Source organism: Centropristis striata, chromosome 2, assembly GCF_030273125.1.
Source record: "Centropristis striata isolate RG_2023a ecotype Rhode Island chromosome 2, C.striata_1.0, whole genome shotgun sequence".
Taxonomy (NCBI): domain Eukaryota; kingdom Metazoa; phylum Chordata; class Actinopteri; order Perciformes; family Serranidae; genus Centropristis; species Centropristis striata.
This window is the reverse complement of record NC_081518.1, coordinates 17588339-17615312: the sequence shown is the minus strand read 5'-3', so window position 1 is coordinate 17615312 and position 26974 is coordinate 17588339. Positions and strand designations below refer to the sequence as shown.

Below are 26974 nucleotides of genomic sequence, written 5' to 3'. Positions count from 1 at the left end.
CCTGGAGAATGGCGCCTGTATGGGATACAGTGGATGGCATCCAACCATTTGATAGATCTAATTTGGTTATACCTCATTGGCACTTTTTTCTTTTTGCATTTGTGACAATTTATGTATTTTACTTACTTGCCTTTTGTATTTTTATAATTTTTTTATGTTTAGTTATATCTTCATTTAATTTTTATGTTTTCATTTTATTATTATTATTATTATTCGGCGTGTATGTGTGTATCTGTGTGTGTGTGTGTGTGTGTGTGTGTGTGTGTGTGTGTGTGTGTGCGTGCGTGCGTACATGGATATGCACGTGTTTATATATGGTAATTACTTTATTTATGTGCTGTTGAATGATGATGATGATATTGATGATGATGATGATTGTTGTCCTTCAAATCCAAATCAAATTTGATCACAAAAAAATGACAATGTCTTACCTGTATATTCAAGATTAAAGTAAAAGTAAATATCTCAAAGGAGAGGAGAGGGGAAAACTCCAATAGACTTCAGACTGGACAGTTTTCATAATAAGCATTTTTCTTCAGTTGAAAATATATTTCGATGAAGAATGAAACATTTCATTCAGAAGATAATCTCTTTGTGGAAACTTTCAAGTCAGCAGTGATAAACAAACAAGTCTATTCACGACAGCAGGTGTTATCAAATGGAAATATTATTGTAATATTGCTTCACAGTGGGTCATCACAGCACAGAAGAGTGCTCAGTTCATTACAAAGCCAGAGGGCGTGTCTATATAGTGCTTTATGGTTTGTCTTTGTGACTGACAGAAAAGCAAACTCTCATGCAACAACCAGAGAATGTTTGTCTTCATACTTTGATATTACTGATATTACATTTTTCCACAACAACTGAGCTAATTAGCTGACTACAGCTAACAGCAGTTAGCTGTCAGCTTTACTTTTGCAACAACTTTTTTGTCCCTCTGGATACTCCATAATACACACACATCACTGTGAGTGGCGGCAGACACAGCAGCAAGAGGCAAAACCAGAAAAACATTTTCTTAAGAAAATATGATGTTGTTTCACCAAACTTGGTTGTAGTGCACCCCGGAACGTTTCTCACTGGATGAGTTTCAGGCGGACCGATTATACTGGAGCACCAGCTAGCGTTCATGAGTTCAGACAACAACAAACCACAGTGAACATGAAGGAAGAAGCTGATGAGACGCTTTGGTTGGCCCCGTGGATGATGGGACATTTTGTTACAAAACACCAACGGATGGAAGCGTCGATAAGAGCATGGTTGTGTTGCTATGCAACAAGGAATTCACTTATCACCGCAGCACATCCAGTCTCAAGTATCACCTCAATGCAAAACATATAGCAGCTAGCGTGGACGCTATTGTGGTAGCTAGCATGGATGCTAGTGTGGTAGCTAGCGTGGATGCTACACTTAATGGCAAAAATTGCACTGGTCTGTTGGACCGTAACAAAAATAAACAATATTTTTGTTGCTTAAGCTTATGTATTCAGTCATTATTCAATGGTATACTAAAAATCCATGTGAAAAAAATTACTTCTCACTGTTCTCAGGTCAAATATTTATATGCGATTAAAATGCGATTCATTTCAATTAATTCATTACAAAGCCTGTAATTAATTAGATTTTTTTTTTTAATCGAGTCCCGGCCCCAATATATATATATATTGCAAACATAAAGAATACTAAATGAAACTATATCATGGAAGTGCTTAAACCCCACTACAAGGGGTTTAAGCACACTACCACTCTACAGTGTGTATGAACAGCAAGTGAGTGCACTGCACCAAGTTCTGCTCTAATGTGCTGCTACTACTGTATTGTGATTGGCCAAATACAAGGCGAAGACCTGGTCACTGGTTGCTCAGTGCTACATCGCTACACTTCTGTTTGGACTTGGTTGCAGACCCCTGTTCCAAAACATTCCAGACAAAGGATCCTATCTAATAACTGACACAAAGCGGCACACAGCTCAGCTCAACTTTCATTGCTATTTTCAGACCAACGTGTGTCATGTTCACGCCCAGTGCCACATTGTGTACTTGTCCCATGGGCATGTTGGTCTTAAAATGAGATGTGGCCAGACAACAACAATCTGGTCTCAAGTCAATGGCACATTTAAAGGGTGTGCAGGGTCCACAATCTGTGTACACACCTCTTGTTACACACTGCTCTAACAAGCACTTAAAGTTGGTCTCTAAATCTGAAAAAAAAAAAACATTTCCTGTGCAGTCTGATGTAGAGGTAAAGCTGATGCTTGGCAGCTCTGAGACACACTAATTGACTTCCTGAAGGTGATGTTACAGTATTTGGGAGATCACATTATGTTAATAGGGTTTATGGCACTTTGAGATTGAACCCTACAATTTATAAAATGTTTGCAAATTGAAATTATGATTTGATATATATTATTATTATTTTTATTATTATTATAACTAACAAGGAACTAGCTAACCAAGTGCTAAAATTACAGCTGACTTCAGTGTTTCCCCTACATTTATTCTTAAATTTTACGTGCAGCGCTGCTGAAATTTCACATGATCATTACTATCAATGCGCCACTAATGATTTCTACTCGAACTGTGTGAGCACAACAACACACAACGTTATTTTCGACTTGTTTTGAGTGATCAATGAGTACATCAAATCCTGTCGGACCCTCTTAGGACATCAACGTAAAAGGTAACGTTCAAGCTTATACACAGTCTATATATCGAGTAGCGCAGGTAACGTAACGCAACGTCAACGTAACAGCGTAGCTCCTTAGGGCAGTGAGCTGAAGTGTCGCCAACTTAGCGACTTTGTCTCTAGATTTTGCGACTTTTCAGAGCCCCCAAGCGACCATTTTTCAAAAAAAGCGACTAGCGACAAATCTAGCGACTTTTTCTGGTGTTACTGGAGACTTTCGGAGACTCGTTCTTAGTCCTCTTAACAAGTCGAAGCGACACAGTCCTCCCGCAGCAGTCTCTCCCAGCTGCAGTCACAGAGCCGGAGAGGATGTTAACGCCTTAGCGTCCAGTCTGCAAATCACGCATGCGCGAAGTCGCTGCTGGCTGGTTTACAGTCAGTGTCTCTTTTGGGTCACTTTAGCCGGTTCCTTAGGAGGAGGAGGGATGAAATTGTGACGCCTGGATTCCACTGGATGCGTAACGACTCCGACAGGGGTCTGTCCGCAACGGCTGCGTATCTACGCAGTCCGTCAACACCCACCGGATCCGTCTGTGTCGGAGCTGTTGCGGACAGCAGAGTCCCGAGGACGCACGAGATCTCGCGAATTCACGCCTAATCAATTGATATAACTGGAAGATAATCAACATCTCCTCGTTAATGACTGGAGACAAATCCAGCGACTCCGTCTTAACGAGCGCTAACGAGGTCGGCCGGCTTGTTAACGAGCCGGCCGACCTCGTTAGCGAACCCGAGGTATTTTGTTTTGAAAATATACCGGTGTTTTATTTTGTGTCTGTGCAAGACTTCCTGTCCCGAACGATCTGCTCTGTGCTGAATTTATGCGTAGTGCTCCGTCGTCCGACAAAAATAGAAGCTCTGCGCAAGTGTTGCGAGGGCTGTCGGATGGCCCTGCGTTGTCGGACTCATTACGCAGTGGATCTGCAGTCGGTGGAATCTCACACATTGATTATAATGGGTGCGTAACGGCTCCGACGACGGATCTGCAGCCGTTACGCATCCAGTGGAATCCAGGCGTGACAGAAGACAGTGCACTTGCAGTTCTAAACATATTTAGGGTGTTTTTTTACTCACCATTTGTCTTCCCCACAACATTATTCCTCTCTCCTACAGTGTCCATCACAAGTACATGCACATGGTAAATTTTGCAAATTAGGCGATGATGTCATTTAGCGACTTCTACTGACTTTTTGGACAGCCAATAGTTATTTTCCTTACTAAGGAGTTGGTAACACTGCTCTTGGCCGCGGACACACCAGTCCTCCCTTAAGCCTTCTGCCTTATACCTAAATTTCCTGTTTTCCTTTCATTGTTCAATGAAAGAAATGTTCAATAAAATAATTTAAACATGATAAAGTTCTACTAACAACTGTCTTACATCTACTACATGGATGTCTTATGACAAAACAAAACGTTTATATATATGTTTGGATATGATATATTGGCTTAAATTACCCCCAAATTATTCCCATTAAATCCAATAAATTTCTATAATTCCGGTGGCAAGTTTCCGAAATTCCCCATCTTAACTTTCCATGGAAAGTCTCTGCAAATTTACTGCAAATTTTCCACCCGTTTTCAACCCTTATACATCATATGTTACTATGGGAACCAGAGCTCATCAGTTTTCCAATCAACCAACTAACTTAAAGTAGCAAAACAGTGATATGGAACGAGATTTTACAAATTTAGGGTTTATATGACAACAAATAAGACAAAAAAATCCACATTAACTATCTCTCTCTCTGTCACTCTCTCTCTCCATGACTTTTGCCTTGTTCCTGCAGATGTGCGTTGTGTCTGAAAATTGTGCACTCCACAGCGTCCATACCAGTCAGAGGCAGCTACTGGTGGATATGCAAATCTCCAAAACATCCCGAAATGCATTTCAGACTACATTTCTATCAGTCGTTCACTGTACACACAGACGCCACTGTAAAAACACACCAAACTGAAAAAAATAAAATAAAGAGCCTCTGTTAGCTAATACAATAAGTTAGCAGAGCTTACTACATTTAGCTAAATCACAGACTGTATATGAGTTAACTATATGTCATTAACTTTCACAGGCTTGGAGGATGCCTTTGACTTGTAGAACTACTACAGTCATACGTCATCTTTCCATTTTAGCAACAATCCTCTTTTTGCAACTTTGCAACATTATTTGTCATTAAAACTAAATGAACTTGAAAACAAAAATTCACAACAAAATTAAAACTAAAACTAATGAAAAATCCAAAACTATTATAGCCTTGCAAGGGAATTCACTGTTCCAATGAGGGCCCTCACAAAGATAGAAGTACAAGGATGTGTGTGTGTGTGTGTGTGTGTGTGTGTGCGTGCATAATCCACCATCATTTCTATGGGGTCAGTGCATGGCTATCATGTTGAGATCTGCTGTTTCTAGAGCAAAGACATGCTCCTTTACCTCTGTTGACAGCTTCATGTCTGCTCTCATTGTGTTCAAAACCACTAATCACTGCTGAGGCATTCTTGGCCTGTTGCATGAAAACCCTACAGCAGCTTTAGACACACTTGAAGCTACAAAACAACTCCAGCAGTGTTGCTCTGCATCAGGTCTGCTCTGCATGAATAAGGAGAATTCAGGGAGAGATATCAAGTTGAAAACAGACTTCATGTATCTCAGGAATGTTGTGACTGGAAACTGAATTCAGAGCAGTTTAGGCAGCCAGTATCCTCAGTGATCTCTAAAAAGGAGAGGCAGCCATGACCTCCAGGCAAAGAAAAATAAAAAGCCCAACAGATACTGGATTTGTGAACTCAATAAAATTATTGACGTATTAACATAGCACTGCATAATAAGACTGCAACTCTGAGAATCCAGCATAGATGATGGAAAAAATGGTAACCAAGTTGTTTTCTTGACTGAAAGTAAAATATGCAGTGGACAGATGCCAGTTTGTGACAAGGAAATCTTTTTCTTTCTCATTTTCTACAGTATAATCTGCATGTCAGCTTTCCCCTGTATAGCAATGTGTTGACAATATATATGTAATTTATGTCTAACGATGTCTTTTCTCAGCCTGCAAAGGTGGTAAACTCAAAAAAGTGGGTAAACAAGAATTCCATTTTGGGTGTGTGCTACACCACAATCCTCATTTGAGTGCTTTGATCTGAATGTGACTCCTGGAATCCAAACAAACATTGTGTAATTTGAATGTCTGCTTGTAAGCAGCTGCTGCATTTAACTTTTGAGCAGTTGCAGTGGGAGGTGGACATGCAGGTAGTGATGGACTACAGTCTGTCTTTATTCTGTGTGTCTGGATCCCACCTGGTCTCACAGGAATCCGTGAAATAGCCACGGATTCGCTTAACTCAAATTCCGTGGAATAGCCACGGAATCACTCAAATTTCCGTGAAACTGACACGAATTTCGCTACAATGCAAGTTAATGACAGTCATATCCCGTGGCTTCCTGTGAGACCAGGTTCCTGGATCACACTAATCCACAAAAACAACAGACTTACACACAAAGCATGAGAAGCCGTCTATTGTGGTGCCAGGCTGGTGCCTGGAATCAATTTACATCCAGTTATCCACGCGAGCCCCTCATTGCTGTTTTATTTCTTTCATTAAGAACATGGACAGGGACTGAGGGCTGAAGTCTTCAACTTTTGTTGAAGTGGAGCAAGTAAAGCAGCGCAGAGAAGAAAGCAGAGCAGCCTGTGGGCTAGCAGGCCTGAGCAAAGGGAGAGACATTTTCCTCTCACAATTGAGGCTAGAGAGCCAATGGTTTCCTCAAGTAAACTGTGGCCTTTGGCTGCCGACCCAATAATCCACCGTGGCAGCTCTCTAACAGTTCTTCCGTCTGACTGTATGTGTCTGACTGTAAGTGTGGAAACTCCAGCCTACACTGGAAAGTGAAGTGTTATTCTCTGCCAAGAGAAGTTCCTCACATTCGAAAAGATTTGCTTTTAATAGACATAATACACTGTAAAAAATGTCTGTAGATTTTACAGTGAAAAACTGCTAAACCATGACAGTAAAAGATTGTAACATGTTAAAAATTCAGTTTCAGTAACAATGAAACACCGTAAATGTATATATCAGCCAAAACAGTATTTTTTACTTTTTTTTAAAAAAAAATGCATTACTCCACTTTAAAATACACTGGCACTGTGTTTGTAGCAAAAAGAAAATGTACTGTAATATATATACAAGCCATCATTTTTGTATTTATTTTTGTAAATATTTTTTCTAACTGTTAAATGTACTAAAAACCATATCTCTAACAGAAATACACTGTAATATTTAATGGTAAAATACTTAATTTATGCAGCATTTATGAAGTATTTTCTTGTCAATCATATGGCAGAACAGCGTTTCTTTTGATGGAAAACCTTTTTATTTTTTACAGTAAAATATGAAATAAAATGGCAATCTTAAACGGGAAATCAACAGTGTTAATATCATTTTACCGTAATATTAGAAATTTTGCACCGTATTTATTACAGTAAAGTTCTGGCAACCACAGCTGCCGTTTTTTTACCATAAAAACAACAGTTTCTTCTTCTCTACAGTGTAGAGGAAAGGTTAAAAGGTTTGGAGTGCGTGTGTGTGTGTGTGTGTGTGTGTGTGTGTGGGAGGGCTCAATAGCCTTTTCCTGCCTACTTGCAATGCTTGTAATTGTTACTAAAGAGCATATGCCAAACTAATCCACCCAACATGTAAAAAGGTCACCTCTCTCAACTTCTTGCTGACTCAAGCTGTTTGTCATAAACAAAATAAGCCTTTTAAAAAAAAACATGAATATGCAATATTTCTCCACTTGGACTTCGAGCATTATAGGTAAGCATTTTAAACACAGTTATGTAACATATATATATATATATCCATACATATAAACATGACATGAAGGTTCAGGTATAGCTATAACTGGGAGACTTTGGACTCTTGACAGCTGTATTTCACCCTTTGATGCATAACATGGGTCTAAAGTGACCCGACTGAGTTTTTATGTTCGATATCTTTGCAAAAAATTTAATAATTGAGTATTCCAGGTTTTCCTCAATTAACTTGAGGAAAAACATTAACTTGAGAAAAAAAATATGAAGGGAAAATGGAAATAATGATCTGTTGTAATAAAAAAACCAAGATATTCAAAGAATACTTTGAATATTCAATCATTAAATAAATTGATTTACAAAGATAGAGCAAATAAACACACAGCCAGCATGAAATAACATGGGAAATGAATATGGGTCATTTTTGACCCATGTCATGCATTAGAAGGGGTGTCCACAGCTGCCGTTTTTTTACCGTAAAAACAAGTTTCTTTTCCGTAAAAACAAGTTTCTTTTCCGTAAAAACAAGTTTCTTTTTTACAGTGTAGAGGAAAGGCTAAAAGGTTTGGAGTGTGTGTGTTTGTGTGTGTGTGTGTGTGTGTGTGTGTGTGTGTGTGTGTGTGTGTGTGTGGGAGGGCTCAGTAGCTTTTTCCTGCCTACTTGCAATGCTTGTAATTGTTACTAAAGAGCATATGCCAAACTAATCCGCCAACATGTAAAAAGGTCACCTCTCTCAACTTCTTGCTGACTCAAGCTGTTTGTCATAAAGAAAATAAGCAAAGCCCATAGCACAGCATCGCTGCAGAAGACTCTGTCAAAGGGCCAGCAGGCTCACATGACAGGATAGTGGAGCAACACTAGTGGAGATTTACATGTAATAGTGACAAACATTAGCCTAGTTAGTAATGCCACCCTGTGACCCTCTCCTCACATAGCAAGCTAGAAGAGAAACAGGCAGAAGTTCCCTTTGACCTGGGAACACGGCTGTTTGAGAACACTGTCCTCCAAAGAACAGATTAATGTTGCAAAATCCTCCCTGCAGTCCAGTCACAGCAGATCAGACACATCAAAGCAGCTGCCTATTCAGAAGTAATGCCAGCCTTTACAGTGGCTGACTGTAGGGGGGGCAAGGCAACCGCCCCCCTTCATGCCTCCATGGTTGAAAAAGTGCGCTAAAGTGCCCTCAAGAGTGGTGAAAACGAGAGGAAGTACCTTATTGGCTGCCCTTTACATGTGCAAAAAATGATTGGGTGCCCTCTAGGTCAGTGATTCCCAACTGCTGTTCCGCGGCACACAAGTGTGCAGTAAGAAATCATCAGGTGTGCTGTGGCAGATTATCCAATTTCACCTGATTGGTACTCTAAGTGAGCAGCGTGAAGTGAGAGGCAGAACAAATAAATGCTCTTCCAACAGAGAGCAATGTATCAGCGAATCTTGCGAATTCACGCATAATCAAGTGATATAACCGGAAGAGAATCAACATCTCATTAATGACTGGAGACTGGATCCAGCGACTCCGTCTTAACGAGCGTTAACGAGGTCGGCCGACCTCGTTAACGGCAGTTAGCTACAGTTAGCTACAGTTAGCTTTGTAGCAGTACAGTGTGTATGTGCTGCTGCTGCAGGAGGTGTTCACTTAGCGATCTCTGTTTGTTTACAACAAGCAGCGGACTGAGCGGTGTCAGTGGGGTGAAAAGACGAGTGAAAACCTCTAACCTGTTGACTCCAGGTCTGTCCCCGCCCATCATCACGTCTTCAAGTTGTGAAATACGATCCGCCGTTAACCTGAGGTACTTTATTTTGAAAATATACTTGATGTTTTATATGGTGTCTGTGCACGACTTCCTGCCCCGAACGATCTGCTCTGTGCTGAATTGATGCGCCGTGCTCCATCGTCCGACAAAAATAGTCTGCAAATGAATCGTGCATGTGCGAAGTCGCCAGTCTGTTTTGGATCACTTTTACCATACCTAGGCCAGATAAAGGAGGAGGGTTGGAACTGTGACAGATGACACATGTAGTTCTCAACATATTTAGGGTGTTTTTTACTGTCTTTTTGACATTTTGTTTGGTGGTATGCCGTGTGGTTTTTCTAATGTAAAATATGTGCCGTGGCACAAAAGAGGATGGGAAACACTGCTCTAGGGTGCCCCTTCATACAATACATTTTGATGATGTGCCCTCTAGTGCAAGAAAATGCTATAACATGCCTTAATGAGTGTCCTTCTAGTGCCCCTCTAGTGCCCTTCTGGTGCCCTCCTGCCTGTCTGGAGCCTCCATGGTTGAAAAAGTGTTGTTAAAGTGCCCTCTAGAGTGGTGAAAACGAGAGAAAGTGCCTTATTGGCTGCCCTTTACAAATTAATAAAATTATTGATTGCCCTTTGGGTGCCCCTTTATACAATAAATTATGATGATGTGCCCTCTAGAGATTCTATATTACAGAATCACCGAACTGTGAAAAATGTTATGTGAGGTTTTTGCTCTTATTTAGCTCTCAAAGTGAACAAAATTGATGCATTTAACTTGGGGGGGGGGGGGGGGGGGGGGGGGGGGGGGGCGGACCCCGCCTAGATGGTTCGGTTTGATGGTTTTAATTGTCAGTACCATATCATTAATTACTTTGATCTGAATCTCCTTTAACTTAATGCTAATCGTAATAAAGGATGAAGACTGTTTCATCATACATCATGCATCACAGCTTTTTGCTGCTGGTGTGGCTCCATGTTGTGCAGAATGTGCCCTTTTTATTTTTTCGCCCCTGCCCTTCAAACAGTCTGAGTCCACCACTGAGCCTTTAGTAAAAAAAGGAATCTCCCATCCTCATACAGCAACACACTCTTTCTCACTCACACACACACACACTAGTACACACGCTTGTACATCTGCAAGTCAGCTGTAGTTGAAAGGCAACGCTACTACACCTCAGCTTGTAATTCTAGCTTTAAATTCACACCCTGGGAGACCTCTCTCTCTTTTTCTCTCTCTCTTTTCTACACACCTTCATATCCACTCTGCTTTTATCATCACCATCATCACAACACCCACCACAGTGAGTGTTGCTGGTATTGACTTGTTTCGCCTCAGCTGGGTTTTCTAACTGTCTATTTGTTGTAGAGCAGATCACTCAGACACAAGCGATATTCTACAAGAATGCCATCTCCTTCCCCATCATTATTTGCATAGCTGTCAATGTGTCCCAGCCTGCTCCTATACTCCTCTTGCTTGTGCTCAGTGCTGTTCTGCTTCTCATCATCATGCCTTTCTCTCTGGAAGACACTAACGGTGATAAGGGAACACAGGGAGGCAGCAGTCAGACACACACATCTCTGAAACATTTCATCAGCACAATAACATTCCACTTGTGTCCCACATTTTGCAGTCACAAACACAGAAGTGTCAGCTATCTGAACCATGGATACATTCCATTGCAAATGGATACAAAAATAGTTTACAAGCACATGTTCAGCACTAGGCAGGTAGGCTAACAAGTAATTGTGACAATACTAGGCTGTGTAACCGGATCGTCAGTATTAAACAAACCATTTTCAGATGTTATTAAGAAAATTTCATGTACATGGAAAATTATCTTTAAAAAGTAACAGCACAGAGAATTATTACTAAACAGAACTTAATTTCATGTACTGCAATTATATTATATAATATGATGTGCGTTACCATTTTACACTTTCACATAAAATTTTAAGCCTGCATTGCATCTTTAAGAATCAAAATGTATCAATTTGATTTAAAAAAAAAAAAAAAAAAATGAATATGCAGTATTTCTCCACTTGGACTTCGAGCATTATAGGTAAGTATTTTAAACACAGTTGTGTAAGATTTATATATATAAAAAAACATGACATGAAGGTTCAGCTATAGCTTTAACTGGAAGACTTTGGACTCTTGACAGCTGTATTTAACCCTTTGATGCACAACATGGGTCTAAAGTGACCTGACTGAGTTTTTATGTTCTACATCTCTGCAATAAATTAATTTAATCATTGAGAATTCCAGGTTTTCCTCAATTAACTTGAGGAAAAACATTAACTTGAGAAAAAAGTATGACGGGAAAAATGGAAATAATGATCTGTTGTAATAAAAAAACAAAATATACAAAGAATACTTTGAATATTCAATCATGAAATAAATTGATTTTAAAAAGATAGAGCACAGAAACACACAGCCAGCGTTAAATAACATGGGGAATGAATGTGGGTCGTTTTTGAACCATGTTGTGCATTAGAAGGGGTGTCCATCATCAAAGGGTTAAAATAATTGGCTACAGCCCTGATGTACAAACATTTGGAAAGACAACAGTTTAATATGCATCGTTCCTGCCATGAAGGAGAAAAGGAACCACTTACCTGTTGAAAGGAGCGCACAGACGGTGCACTTGTTCCTCTGGAGCCGAACCGCTGCACACAAGTGCCGCGTAATGTTCTCACCAATTGGAGATTGGAAAAGGAGCGAAACTTGCAGACGGCTGCATTACACTGGTGGTAAACGGCGCAAATCACAACATGCAGGAAAGTATGTAGTAATTTGTTTAACCTCTTTCCTATTTGTAGAAAGCTCCATCAGCGTATACACGTGGCTTATTTCTCTTACCGCAAATGTAACGCAGCTCTCAGCATCAAAGGTGAAGCAACAACTAAACACAGTGGTGCCCTTTAAGTATCCTGGTGATCAACACATCATACCCGTGGCTAGACTGTCTTATTCACCGGATGTTTTGCATTTCAGTTGCAGCTGTCAGCACGGAGATGAACTCTTTAAGAACCGGCTGATGGAAACAGAACAGCTTATCACGCACTGGCCGGAGTCCACTTACCTTTGCCCTTAAAGTCGTGGCACGACAGGCGCTGTGCGTTCAACAGTCCAGCCCCCCCGCACAGGCTGCAAGATGAACAAACCATGAGTCCATGACCCTCTCCAGGCCACTGGGATAACATGCACTAAATGAAATAGGTATACTGCTGCACGCGCACAAACCGCATTTACCGACACGAATCGTTTCCAGCACACCTGTGGCTGACAGCAGCCACATTACAGCCCGAAGTACCCCCCAGTCTGGATGCACCACAGGATCATAACACACAACATGCCCTCGCCCCGGAAAAAACATGCTGAATGCTCTGCAGAGACCTACCGATCTATGGCATGTAATCCGTGTCTAATCCAGGAGCCTGTGAGGCGAGCAGTGAAGTGATGGAGCTGGTCGCCCGCTTCATGTGTCGACCGCTGTCGGAGCGCAGAGATACGGCCATTCCCGGTCCGAAGGCGCACGGTGGAGCGCCGCCTCCAGATACTCCAGCTGGAGGAAAGACACGCCCACTGTAAATGTGTGTGTGTGTGTGTGTGTGTGTGTGTGTGTGTGTGTGTGTGTGTGTGTGTGTGTGTTAGAGTTAGAGTCTATTCTATGAGTTTAAATTGTCTCATTATTACCTGTAAACGCACAGAGGGTGCTCTACAAACAGTCCTTGATTTGCACATGTGTTATATCCACAAATACAAATTTCTAATTTGTAACTTGTATTTTGGTTTTTACAAATAAGTGTGTATTTGTAAATATATTGTGTATTTGTAAATACCCAATTTTCCATTTGTAAAAACAAAAAAGACATTTGTAAAACTGAAAATTCTGTTTGTGAAGTGTGACCCTGCATTTGTGAATCATCAATCACACACACACGCATCTTTTTCCTCAAAGACGCATTTTTGAGACGTTCTAGACAAGATCCACACAGATCCACAAACAAATAGCTTGTGATTCACAAATGGCCCACCATAGGATTTGCAACTTGTGTGTTGGTTTTAACAAATAAATGTGTATTTGTAAAAAAAAAAAAACTAAATAAATAAAAAAGGCATGAAACTGAAAATTCTGCTTGTGAAGTGTGATTCTGCATTTGTGGATCATCAATCACACACACATGCATCTTTTTCCTCAATGACGTATTTTTGAGAGTTCTTGTCGAGAGAATCCACAAACACACAGTGATTCACAAATGTCCCGCCCTCCTCAACAGTAGGTGGCAGTGTTGTTATATGCATTGATGGAGCGATTGTTTGGACTCTGCTTGAGGTGGACTTACACTTAACTTTCCATTTTGCGGGAAAGCCATGGTACATAAGTAAAACAATTTTTCCCTGCCCTACATTACATTAGCACCTATACAGTGAAAATAAAATGAAAACAATGATAACACTATCACGACTGTGCCCGTTTGGTTAAACATTTAATTACCCTGCACGGCCAGCGCACCAGAGCAGAGTGTGATTGGCGTTCCACAAATGCAGAATCACACTTTTTCAGTGAATTTTCAGTTTTACAACTGCCTTTTTTTCTTTCGGTTTTTACAAATACACATTTATTTGTAAAAAACCAACACACAAGTTACCAATCCTATGGCAGGCCATTTGTGAATCACAAGCTATTTGTTTGTGAATCTGTGTGGATCTTGTCTAGAACGTCTCAAAAATGCGTCTTTGAGGAAAAAGATGCGTGTGTGTGATTAATGATTCACAAATGCAGGGTCACACTTCACAAACAGAATTTTCAGTTTTACAAATGTCTTTTTTGTTTTTACAAATGGAAAATTGTGTATTTACGAATACACAATATATTTACAAATACACACTTATTTGTAAAAACCAAAATACAAGTTACAATTTAGAAATTTGTATTTGTGGATAGCAAAACATGTTTGCAAATCAAGGACTATTTGTAGATCACCCTCTGTGCGTTTACAGGTATTAATGAGACAAATTTAAGCCCATACTATTCCTGTGTCATGACTCCTGAACACCTATTTCTTAGCAGTGGCATAGCAAATGTATTAAGTAAATAATAAATGAATGAAGTACAGAATGCAGAAATAAAGGGAAATTTTTTTTCCACAATTTTGAGAATTTATGTACCTCTTCGAGACACATGATTGCCATTTTTTGTATTAGCATGGAATTCTCCATGAGTAAATAACTGATGTTTAAAAAAGCTCAATTTTTCATGAACTACAATGGTGAGCAAAAAGGCAGAGTTCCACTTGAAATGGAATTTTGTATGTTTCACTGACCAAGACAAGAAAATATTTCATATTTTTAGTTGACAATTAAACATCGACCATGGCGAAACAGGGTCAAGTTCTTCTGTAAGGCCATGCGTCATGAAGTAGAGTGAATTCAGGTATTAGGACATCAGGTAAAACAGGACAGCCTAAGAAACAACATTGTACTTCTGCTCTGAAAAGTTTATTTCAAGGCAGAGATGCTGTGTTCAAAGTCACATGAAATAATTCCTGTGACATCTCGTGAGAGGGAGTGATCAGCATCAAACAGGAAGTTGATCCCACTAAGCACAAGTACAGAGTCACTGCGAACCACGCTTGACTTTATTGCCCCACTAAAAAAGAAAATAATAAAACAGGAAAAGTTAACTCCATTGTACACTTCCCTAACCCGTGAACTGAAGCAAATTTCACGAAAGCTAGAAGGGAAATGGCATTCTACCTGAATTTCTTCTAGCCTGGCAAGACAGTCTTAAGCCGTACAAGAAAGCCCTCCATAAAGCCAGATCAGCCTATTATTCATCAATAATTGAGAAAAATAATAACAACGCAAGATTGCTTTTCAGCACTGTAGCCAGGCTGACAGAGTCACAGCTCTATTGAACCATGTATTGCTATAGTCCTCTCTAGTAAGGATTTTTTGAGCTTCCTCAACAAGAAAATTTTAACTAATAGAGATAAAATTCACTACCTTCTGCCATTAACTGGCACTGATACATCTTTAAACCCAGGAGCCTTAGAAATGGGTATAAAAAATGGAAATGGGATATATATTTAGATTGTTCACTCCCATTAATTTCCAACAACTAACCTCAATTATCTCTTTAGCTAAACCATCTACCTCTCTCTTAGACCCCATCCCAACAAGGCTGCTGAAAGATGCTTTACCCTTAAACTCATTCTTAGATGCAATCAACCTGTCGTTATTAAATAGGCCATACACCAAGTCCTTAAAAGTCGCTGTAATTAAACCTCTTCTATTTCCAGCAATTTAATTTTGTCTGCTTCTGAATATCATTTCTTAGTTTCTTTTGTTCTGACAAGGTAAGTAGGAGATGTTTTTACCCGACATGTTTCGACTGACAACTTCAGTCTTCTTCAGAGGTGTCAGCTGATCGCTGTGACGTGTCTTTTTTCGTCACAGCGATCTTAAAAAGATCTCGATCCTGGTGTTTTAGCAAACTACAGACTGATATCTAACCTCCCCTTCCTCTCTAAGATCCTTGAGAATACAGTCGCAAATCTTCCATCCATCTATCCATTTTCCTCCGCTTATCCGGGGCCGGGTCGCGGGGGCAACAGGCTAAGCAGGGCATTCCACACGTCCCTCTCCCCAGCCACAACGTCAAGCTCCTCCTGGGGGACCCCGAGGTGTTCCCAGGCCAGGAGAGAGATATAATCCCTCCACCGTATTCTGGGTCTTCCCCGGGGCCTCCTATCAGTTGGACGTGCCCGGAACACCTCTAACAGGAAGCGCCCGGGAGGATCCTTACCAGATGCCCAAACCACCTCAGCTGACTCCTTTTGACGCGAAGGAGCAGCAGCTCTACTCCGAGCTCCCTCCAGATGTCTGAGCTCCTCACCCTATCTCTAAGGCTGAGCCCAGCCACCCTACGGAGGAAGCTCATTTCAGCCGCTTGTATCCGCAATCTTGCTCTTTCGGTCACTACCCAAAGCTCATGACCATAGGTGAGGGTTGGAACATAGATGGACCGGTAAATCGAGCTTTGCCTTCAGGCTCAGCTCCTTCTTCACCACGACGGTCCGGTCCAAGGCCTGCATCACTGCTGACGCTGCACCAAACCGCCTGTCCATCTCACGCTCCGTTCTACCCTCAGTCATGAACAAGACCCCGAGATACTTGAACTCCTTCGCTTGAGGCAGTACCTCTCCCCACCCAGAGGGGGCAGTCCACCATTTTCCAGCAGAGAACCATGGCCTCAGACTTGGAGGTGCTGACTCTCATCCCAACCGCTTCGCACTCGGCTGCAAACCGCCCCAGTGAGTACTGGAGGTCCTGGTTTGATGAGGCCAAAATAACCACATCATCTGCAAAAAGCAGAGATACAATTCTAAGGTCACTAAACCGGATCCCTTCCCCCCCCCCCGGCTGCGCCTTGAGATCCTTGCCGTGAAGACCACGAATAGAATCGATTCTGGTATGTGATTTTCTACAATACAATGGTTTATATGAAGATTTCAGTCAGGACTTCGGACAAAGGACCTGTCTCTGTCCTTGTCTTGCTAGATCTGAGAGTGCTGCATTTGATACAAGTGACCATCATATCCAACTACAGAGATTGGTACATTTAGTTGGCATTACAGGAACTGCACTAAACTGGTTTAAATTGTACTTATCAGACCGATCGCAGTTTGCAATGTGAACGTTGAACCTTCTGTGCACACTGATGTTAGCCATGGTGTTCCACAGGGTTCTGTGCTTTCACCAAATTTTAGACACTTTATATGCTCCCTCTAGGTAATATCATTAGAAAACATTTGATTAACTTTCATTGTTATGCTGATGACACTCAGTTATATATATCAATCAAGCCAGGTGAAATAGATCAGTTAGCTAAACTTCATGCATGCCTTAAGGACATAAAAACCTGGATGATCCACAACTTCCTAATGTTAAACTCAGATAAAACTGAAATGATTGTGCTGGAACCCGAACACCTCCGAAACTCCTTATCTAAAGACTTAATTAGCATCGATGGCATTACCCTGGCCTCCAATACCACCATAAAGAATCTTGGAGTTATCTTTGATCAGGATCTGTCATTTAAAACAAACTTCAAGGACTGCAATTTTTCACCTATGCAGTATTGCAAAAATTAGACACTTTCTGTCCCAAAAGAATGCAGAAAAACTAGTGCATGCTTTTGTTACTTCAAGGTTAGATTACTGTAATTCCTTACTGTCAGGCTGCTTCAATAAATCCCTTAAAACTCTTCAGTTAGTCCAGAAGGCTGCGGCTCGTGTACTGATAAGAACCAAGAAAACAGATCATACTTCTGTTCTAGCTTTGCTGCACTGGCTCCCTGTAAAATCCTGAATTTAATTTAAAACCCTTCTTACTTACAAAGCTCTTAACAGTCAGGCACCATCATATCTTAAAGAACTCATACAATACTACCCTACTAGAGCACTACGCTCCCAAAACGCTCGGTAACTCACGGTTACTAAAGTCCTTAAAACTAGATTGGGAGCCAGAGCCTTCAGTTATCAAGCTCCTCTCCTGTGGAATCATCTCCCAGTCTCAGTAGGGGAGGCAGACACCCCCTCTTTATTTAAGAGTAAATTTAAAACTTTCCTCTTTGACAATGCCTATAGTTAGAGCTGGCTGAGGCCTTGGACCAGCCCCTAGTTATGCCGCTATAGGCCCAATGTGTCAGGGGACACCATACACCGGGCCCCTCTTTTCTTTCTCTCTCTCTTTTTTCTTCACACATTGATGTCCGAATGATACAATACAAGTCACAAGCTTTGTAATTCACAGGGTGTTGAGCTGTGGTTCTGCTCAGCACTCACTCCTGCTGGTGTCATTGCTGTGGATCTTGATCAGCCCCAGGTGGGAAATGCTCCTCTCCTGCACTTTACACCAACCACATCACTACTCCTAGTACTCCTGCTCTTCTCTGTCTCTCTCCCCCTCTCAACCCTCCCCTCTATCTACTCTATTCTACTCTGTTGATCCTTTACAACGACATCTATTGCACGTCTGTCCGTCCTGGGAGATGGATCCTCCTCTGTCTCTCCCTGAGGTTTCTTCTTCTTTTTCCCCTGTTAAAAGGGTTTTTGAGGAGTATTTCCCTGGGCAATGTGAGGGTCTAAGGACAGAGGGTGTCGTACCATGTACAGTCTGTGAAGCCCTTTGAGGCAAATCTGTGATTTGTGATTTTGGGCTATATAAATAAAATTGATTTGATTTGATTTGATTTGAGCTTTTAGACAGTGACTGGGCTACAAGAGACTGAAGAGACCAATGGAGTCGGAAAGGTCCAATCTTAGGGCAGGCGAGGGCCCAGCCACTGGCTGGAGAGGAAAGGCTGACAGCTGTCATAGGAAGCTAACAGTTGATCATCTGATATGGTGATTACACTGACTGCATAGGCCGGTAGCAACAGTTAAAGGAACACTCCACCGTTTTTTCATATTAAAACATGTTATTCGGTCAAGTAAGACGAGTTGATACAGACCTCTTGCGTCTCAATGCGTGCACTCAATCGCCCTGGCGTGCGGCGCCACTTGGCTAGCACTTAGCTTAGCCCCGTTCATTCATTAAGCGACCAAACTCCTCCACGTTTTCCCTATTTAAATACAGCTACACGAGTAGTTAAACGACCAAGTATGGCGACACAAAATAAAACGTGGCGCTTTTCTAAGCGGATAAAAAGGATAACTATAATGTATGGTGGAATAGCACTTGGGAGCACTTCGACTCGGCGCAGTAATATCATCACTCCTGAGGGGAGAAGATTTTTCAGGAGTGATGATATTACTGCAGCCAAGTGGCGCCGCACGCCAGGGCGATTGAGTGCACGCATTGAGACGCAAGAGGTCTGTATCAACTCGTCTTACTTGACCAAATAACATGTTTTAATATGAAAAAACGGTGGAGTGTTCCTTTAATGGTTGGAAAAAGTTAGTCCAAGTTAATCAGAGATGGAAGCTGATCTGTTTGTAGAAGAGCAGTGGTAGATCTGATGGCAATGTTGTCACACCGCGGTGAGGTGGTGTTTTATTTTGTGTTCTGGTCTTGTTATTTCCTGTTTTATTTTGAAATAGTAACTCTCCTCTCGTTCCAGGTCACTTGCCCTTCCCCATGTGTCATCTGACTGATTAGCTGTGTCCCAATGTCAAGGATCCTTCCTTGGTAGGATCCTTCCTTCAGAGTCGGGTCCTCCGAAGGCAAGGCAAGAGTCCTTCCTTTGACTGGTGTAATGCACAAATGGGACAGCCTTCGGAGTGTGCAGCTGTGCGTCATTGCGTAATTGGACGTCCTGCTTAACTTCAGCGCCGCTCTCGGCCCTTTGGCTAAGATCAAGTGTAGTATCTGTTCTTATCAGTTTAATAAAAAATTAATATATAAATTCAGCGCCGCAATTTCAAAATCAGTTCACGACATGAATGTGTCTCTGGCATCAGCACTCTGACACATATTTGTGAAAATGGAAGAAGATGCTTTAAGGTTGAATCTCCACGATTTATCAAGTAAAAACCATAAAGTGGATTAAACCTGAATATTTAACTGATCCTGGCTGAATTCGGCCGCTACGTAGTGCCATGAATGCAGCGGCGCATAATTCATCATGGAAATATGTTCTGTGATTTTTTATTTTTTATTTTACAGTAGCCTACAGTACAATAACAGTTATTTAAAAATAACAATAACGGATAATAGCGGACTTTCGGTCCCTGTAAACACAATAAAGAAATGTATAACTTTCTGAATGGCACAGTTGCACATAGTACATCATCATCGGACACATATAAATTAATTAACAATAACTTTAGCGACTGAGACGGCATTAATTAACTTAACCGGCAATGTATCAAGATGACGTTTATTATCTTTAAGCTTAATATTCTGGCATATGCTTATTCATATGTTTTGTAAGTTATGTGATAACATTCAGTGTAAACTGAAAATATCTACATATTTAAATGCATATTGAGCCGCCGGCGTCGCTGTTTCTACGCTCGCCATTTTTAAATCTCCCGGTAGACCGGTGTGCGCAATGCTTTATGGGTAGTCGGAGCGCATGGAGGATACACACATGCATCCTCGGAATTTGGGCAAAAGAAGGACTCTGTCCTCCGGAGCATCCTCGACATTGGGACAGTCCTTCGGCGGATGTCGATGACGTAGTGTCCTTCAAATCCAGCCGTTTGAGCATCCTTCCTTGACTTTGGGACACAGCCATTGTGTCCTCTAATCACTGATTGTGTTCACCTGGTGCTCCCTTCCCTCCATGTGTTCCAATAGTCTATGTTCACCTGGTGCTCCCTTCCCTCCATGTGTTCCAATAGTCTGTGTTTTCCCTTGTCTTGGTCCAGTGTGTTTGACCCCGTCACCATACCAACCACTTATCTCCTTCTTGCCACAGCCTGTCTTGTTTTCGCCCTTTTGGATTCCTCGCAAGAGTGATTTTTCTTTGTAATTTATTATTTTAGCGCAGGTCTTAGTTTTATAGCTTTTTGAGTCAGCCGTTTTCTTTTTCCTTCTTTGGAGCGACTTTTCTTTGTTAGATTTCTACTCAGAGTCAGGAGTTTCATGGCCCTTGTCTTTCACTCTGTGAGGTTTTCTCTGCTGCATGTTTTTAAATAAAGAAACTTTAAGTTCACCTGCTCTGCATCTGAGTCCTGACTTGAGCCCGGCCTGACAAATGCGAGGTATAGATCGCACACAAAACACAATTTTGCCACGGATTGCGAAGCAGCGGCAAACACGGCAGCGTTGATTGGTTGTAATCAGCTTCTGAGCCTTTAAGCTGCAGGTGATTCCTTAAACTTTACACAATTAATTGATTTAAGGCCTAACATTAGATGTCCTGAAAGGTTATCCCTGCTTGACCTGATTTTAATAATTGCCATTCATAAATACCAGAACATAGGTATCTTTGCAAATATATGCATTTGATTTTATGCCTGTATCTATCTTAGAGAATTTCCTTACATTAAATGATAAAAACATTAAAAAGTGGTATAAATTAATTCTCTAAACTTCACATGAGAGATTGTTTTATTTAATCTCTAATGGTCTTAATGGTCTAACTGTGGCAGTATAAATAACAAATGTCTGCAACCATAGCCTCTATCATTGCTAGAGGAGAACTGTGACATGGCAGATGTGTAGTTCAAAGCCTAAGGATTCACAAAATCACATGTGAAGTGGTTTGGCTGAGCATTTCTGCACAAAACTGCACATTGCACCTGCCCCATTGGGCACTGCAATAGTTCATAGAAAATGTACATATATTCACTGTGGCACCCCAGGGCATTTCATTGAGGGCAAGTATTTCCCAAATTATTTGCCTACAGCTTGGTGAAGCAGCAACAGGTGAGCTGCATTCATTTAATTGATGCAGGGAGAAGCAGCCACTGGTGAACTGATTTATACGGTGGCCCTGAAGTGCAAATCACAACAACAAATCAAAAAACATAACAACAAATCAAGAAACACAACAACAAATCAAGAAACACAACAACAAAACAGAAAACACAACAACAAATCAAGAAACACAACAACAAATCAGAAAACACAACGGCAAATCAAAAAACAGGACAAAACAAAAAATACACACACAATTCAAAAAACACAACAACAAATCAAGAAACACAACAACAAAACAGAAAACACAACAACAAATCAAAAAACACAACGGCAAATCAAAAAACACGACAAAACAAAAAACAGAACGACAAATCAGAAAACACACCGACAAATCAAAAAACACAATGACAAATCATCGTCACTGATTGGACTGGTGACTACGGTCCAATCAGTGACGACTCATGTCGCCCGAGGGTACCTACCTTTTTGTGGTTTGGTTAATGTCGTTTCTGATTTGTCGTTGTGTTTTTTGATTTGTTGTTGTGTTTTTTGATTTGCTGTTGTGTTTTTTGATTTGTCGTTGTGTTTTCTGATTTGTCGTTGTGTTTTTTAATTTGCCGTTGTGATTTGCACTTCAGGGCCACCGTAGATTCAGGCCCCGTTTACACGAAGGGAAAACGCAGATATTTCCATGCGCTTTGGCCTCTCATTTACACGAAAACCCAGTTTTTATCACGGAAAACAATTAACAATTAACAACTCATTCTAAATAGTTGTGTTATTCGTTGTTGTTGATTCTGAGGATTCTGATTGGCTTGCATGGCTTTATCCTTCTCCCTACACTGCTGCCCATAGGTTTGGCATAGTTATAATGGCGCTCGATGGCGTATTTTTGCAGGTTGATGTAAATTACAACTTTTTTGAAAACGGAGGGGGGAAATATTTGTTTCTCTAAATACCCTGCTATGTATAAACGTGGCCTCAGACTGCCTGAGATGACCTCTATTATTCATGTCTTCAGCCCAGACTATAAAAGCGTGCATGGAGTATATAAGCAGCCCGTATTAATCGATCATGGAACAGCCGGGAACAGCCAATAAGATGTCACAAAAAGTGGTGAAAAGCAGCGCTACTGCTCCATTAACAGAGCCAGGTAGATGGCATGGCAAAATAAATTCTGACTGATAAAACGCACAAGTAATTAAAGCCTACTTATTGTGTTATTTGTAGTTGTTAATAAATTAACAATGAGATCACTAGATACGATAAGACAAGTTATTATCAGTAGGCTGGAAAAATAACATAATAAAATAACGTAATAAAATAACATAATAAAATAACATAATGAAATAACGATGTATATTCACAATGATGGTGTAGGCTAACCTGGAGAACTCACAACTACAATGAATTTACAGATAATTAGCCTAACTGGGTGAAGTAACCCTGTCCTATAATAATTATTCTGTTACATTTTAACAGGAGAAATCTGAACACATTCATTCTTCAGATTGTGTATAACCATGCACCTTGCAGCAGGACGCTGCTGGAACAACTACAGCAGCAAGTGATGATGAAACTGAAAATTAGATAATAATTGGCAACTACATAATCAGCTACTCTTTGACATGATTTCTTTTACAGGATGTCGGCTTGATCTACAAGTGTCATATGCTTATGGGAACTGAAGAAAAAAAAACTTGATATGGAGACAAAAAGCTAAAAAAATTGGAGAAAAAGTAACTAGAGAATGATGTAAGTATACATTTTTATACATTTCAGACTGGATTTAATGTGTTGTTGTTGTTTTTGTCTTAACAGCTAGAACAAAATTAATGAATAAAGAACTACTAAAAAAACTTTTGCACAATTTTCTTAAATCACAAAGCAATGACCTGCTGCTGAGCAGTTATTATTAGAACTTTTACACACACACACACACACACACACACACATGCACACACAATTTACCAGTGCTGCTGCAGTCCTCAATCTATACCATTTACAGTTTTTCTCAGTCTCTTTGGTGCATTTCTCACATCACTATTAACATTTGCACAACAGTTAGTTCAACCTCCACAACATTGAGTCATTTGTGCTCATCATAGTAGCAGTTTCTCCTTACAACACATTGCAAATGATTTTGGACAGTCATCAAGTGCTTTCATACAACTCTCTGCTGTTTTATAACATTATCATTTACTTATGTCATGTCAGTCAAAATTAACTATACTTGTGAATGCTGAATAGTCATTCCATATAAAACTAATAGTCCTCATTTCATTGCTTGAGTCATTATATACAAAAATGTTGAACTAGTTGTCAAAATCTGTCAAGCAAGTTTTATACATTTTTTTTAAATCACTTTTTTTCCCCTGAAAATGTCTCCTAAATTGAATAATTTCTCTCAGGTGAAGCTCAGCTTTCACTGATGAGAAGGCTGTGTGAAGCATTAGTTGAACCAGTGATAAGCCACTTCTCTACAATCACTCAGAGCTGAATCCATAAACCATAAACACTTTACAACATATATGAACCAGCAGGACATAGTGAGGACCATTTCTAAACACTGTGACTCTGGACTGTCACAGCTCGACCCAAAGGGACGCCATGTTTGTTGTTAATAAGGTGTTTTTTCCTTTTGCACAATGCTGTAAACAAAATAGAATTGCAAAGAGCATATGCAGTAAAAATATGAAACATACATATTCAGTGTGTTGTACTCAGTTACCTCACTAAATACAGTAATGTGTAACTTTACTGTAGTTTTCAAATGGCTGTGTAAATAGTATATAGTGTCTGGACCATTTTCAGGTAGCGTCACCAAGATCTGACTTTTTTACATTGAAAACATTTCCAGAGTAAAGTGTCATAATGAAAACATGACAGAGACATTTGACTATCTTGTTCATAAACATGGTGTCAGCACTTTTCATCTTGATCACTCTTTCATTGACATGAATACTTGCTTTGGAGGAATGAGCTATGATCCATTTAGAGCGCTTTTAGACATGCTTTTACAGGTTATTAACTAGGTTTTGCAGTTTGTACTTATTGTTTTGAGAAATGTATTAACTGTTGTGCAAATGTTAATAGTGATGTGAGAAATGCACCAAAGCCACTGAGAAAAACTGTTAGACTATTTATTTTCATGAAAAGTGGCAAATGTTTTTTTATTTTGATTCCTTTTTGTCATTAAATAAACATGTATATTATATATAATATAATATTTATGTGGAGGTGTCCTCTCCATTTTACTCATTGATTGGGTAATATTAAAGAAATTAATTTAATAGAAAAATGCAATGAGATGCAATGAGAGAGTCTCCAGTTTCAATGAACGATGAGTCAATCCATGTCTGTGCTTTGATATGACTTTGTCTTAATGGTAATATAGCCAGGGATGTACACTTACTGTGTAAGTCCTAAAATGACTGTGTTATAACTTCATGTGATAAATACTTAGGTTATATTATATAATTCTGAACAAGTTTTGATGCTGTCTAAAACGTTTGTAAAACACAATGTTTTTAACCTCACACACCTTAATAAAACCTTATACTGTAATGTCATGAATAATATGTGTTGTGTACCGCTGTGTGTGACCGCCATCTTCTGGATATCTATACAACTCACACACTTTAATAAAAAGCACACACACACCAATCTTACATGGAAGTTAAATGTTAAGACAGTGATTCCCTAACTTGGGGGCTTGCCCACTAAAGGAGGTGTAACAGAGGGGGGCGAGGGGGCGGCTAGGTTAGATATAAATGAAACATGGTTTTGCACTGCAGTGTATGGACTTGTTTGTCAAAAGTTGAAAAAAGCAAAGGCAATAATTACAGTTTTTCTCAGTCGCCTTGGTACATTTCTCAGATCAGAACTGAAATTCTCAAAACTACCTGTTCAATCTTCACATCATTGTGTCACTTGTGCACATCAAAAAAGCAGTTTCTTATTTCTTTGAGCAAGTTGCAAATGCTTTGGTACATCCATGCAAATGATTATGTACAATTCTCTTCTGTTTCCTACATTATCAATTGCTTATGTCATGTTGATCAAAATGTATTATCATGGGTCTCTGTTGAATAGTCTCACCACCCACAACATTTAGGCATTAGTTCATAGCATAAGTCTTTACATGCAAAATGGTTGAACACGTTGTCATAACATGTCAAGCATATTTCTATACATTTCCATGAGACTTTTTTTCTAAGTCTGTCCTGAATTGGTAAATTGCTCCCAGGTGAATCTTGACTTTCTCAAACGAATCAATCAACTGGCAAGTATATACGTATATAGCCGGAGCACAACACAGTGTTACAATTTCTGAAAATGGACGGACAAGGAATTGGACGGGGTCAACAGCCAGCGAGAAGAAGAAGAAGAGGAGTGAGGCTACGTGGCGGAGGACTTGGGAGGCAAAATAGAGGAGGAGGCAGAAGAGGCCGAGGACATATGCGTGTTCCTGATGAAATAAGAGCCACACTTGTAGACCATGTTGTCAATCATGGGCTTACAATGGCCGAGGCTGGTTGAAGGGTGCAGCCAAATGTTGGGAGGACAACTGTATCCTCAATCATTCAGACTTTTCGTCAACAGAACCGGTATGTAATCTAACAATAGGCACTGTACTGTAATACTGTATACTTTCTGTAATGCTTCATACAATATTACAGTATTCCACTTGCATTTTACAATATTCATTTACAGTTTTTCACAACCGCTATGACCCGTTGTTCAATACTTTTACCACTTTTTCAAAACTCTTCACACAGTTACCACAACATCAGCCTGTGTGGGCGATACAATTAACACAATTCTGCTTCTTTTGACACAAAATACACACATTTTACACACTTAAAATTAGTTTTAACTCCTTTTACACACAAGCTCAATCAAGACCAAAACAGTAGATGTTAACTGGTGAATTTTCAATTGTTTTCACACAGTCTGTCAAAACAGAAAACCTCATGTTCAAAACTAATAGATTGAAGATTACATTGATCACAGCTTCTGCTCCTTTTTCTTTTTGTGTATTTGACAATACAGTAGTGAATGACAGCTGATTTTTTTTTACCTCTTTACTCTACTGTAAGTCATTTTCATTTGCAATACAGTAAAGTGTTTACTGCAAATCCTGTCATTCACTATCTTCTTCTTTCATACGTAAACATTCTGCAAAGCTGCTCTGACACGGCTCGTTCACTTTCTGTACTGAGTGTTGTACAAAAAAGGACCAAAATTCATGGCCAACAAATGAAAAATGAAGAACATCATCACAAACATTGTCTCTATGGAGGCTATTTTGTCCATTTTTGAATCATTTTCATGTCTTTTCATGTCTTTGTAAG

At 40.1% G+C, this 26974-nt stretch overlaps 1 protein-coding gene and 1 non-coding gene across 3 annotated transcripts in view; one reads left to right on the top strand and one right to left on the bottom strand.

Moving 5' to 3' along the window:
• cemip (cell migration inducing hyaluronidase 1) overlaps positions 1-12782 on the bottom strand; it is a 194252-nt gene extending 181470 nt beyond the window's left edge. For both annotated transcript variants that reach the window (XM_059355769.1, XM_059355759.1), the window contains exon 1: positions 12640-12782. The gene's annotated coding sequence lies outside the window, so the exon portion shown is untranslated. The remainder of the gene's footprint in view (positions 1-12639) is intronic.
• A 6793-nt stretch (positions 12783-19575) lies between these two features.
• Positions 19576-19762, top strand: LOC131960996 (U2 spliceosomal RNA). The gene has a single exon (XR_009389812.1). It is a non-coding gene; the product is annotated as a U2 spliceosomal RNA (small nuclear RNA).
• The last annotated feature ends 7212 nt before the right edge of the window (positions 19763-26974 follow it).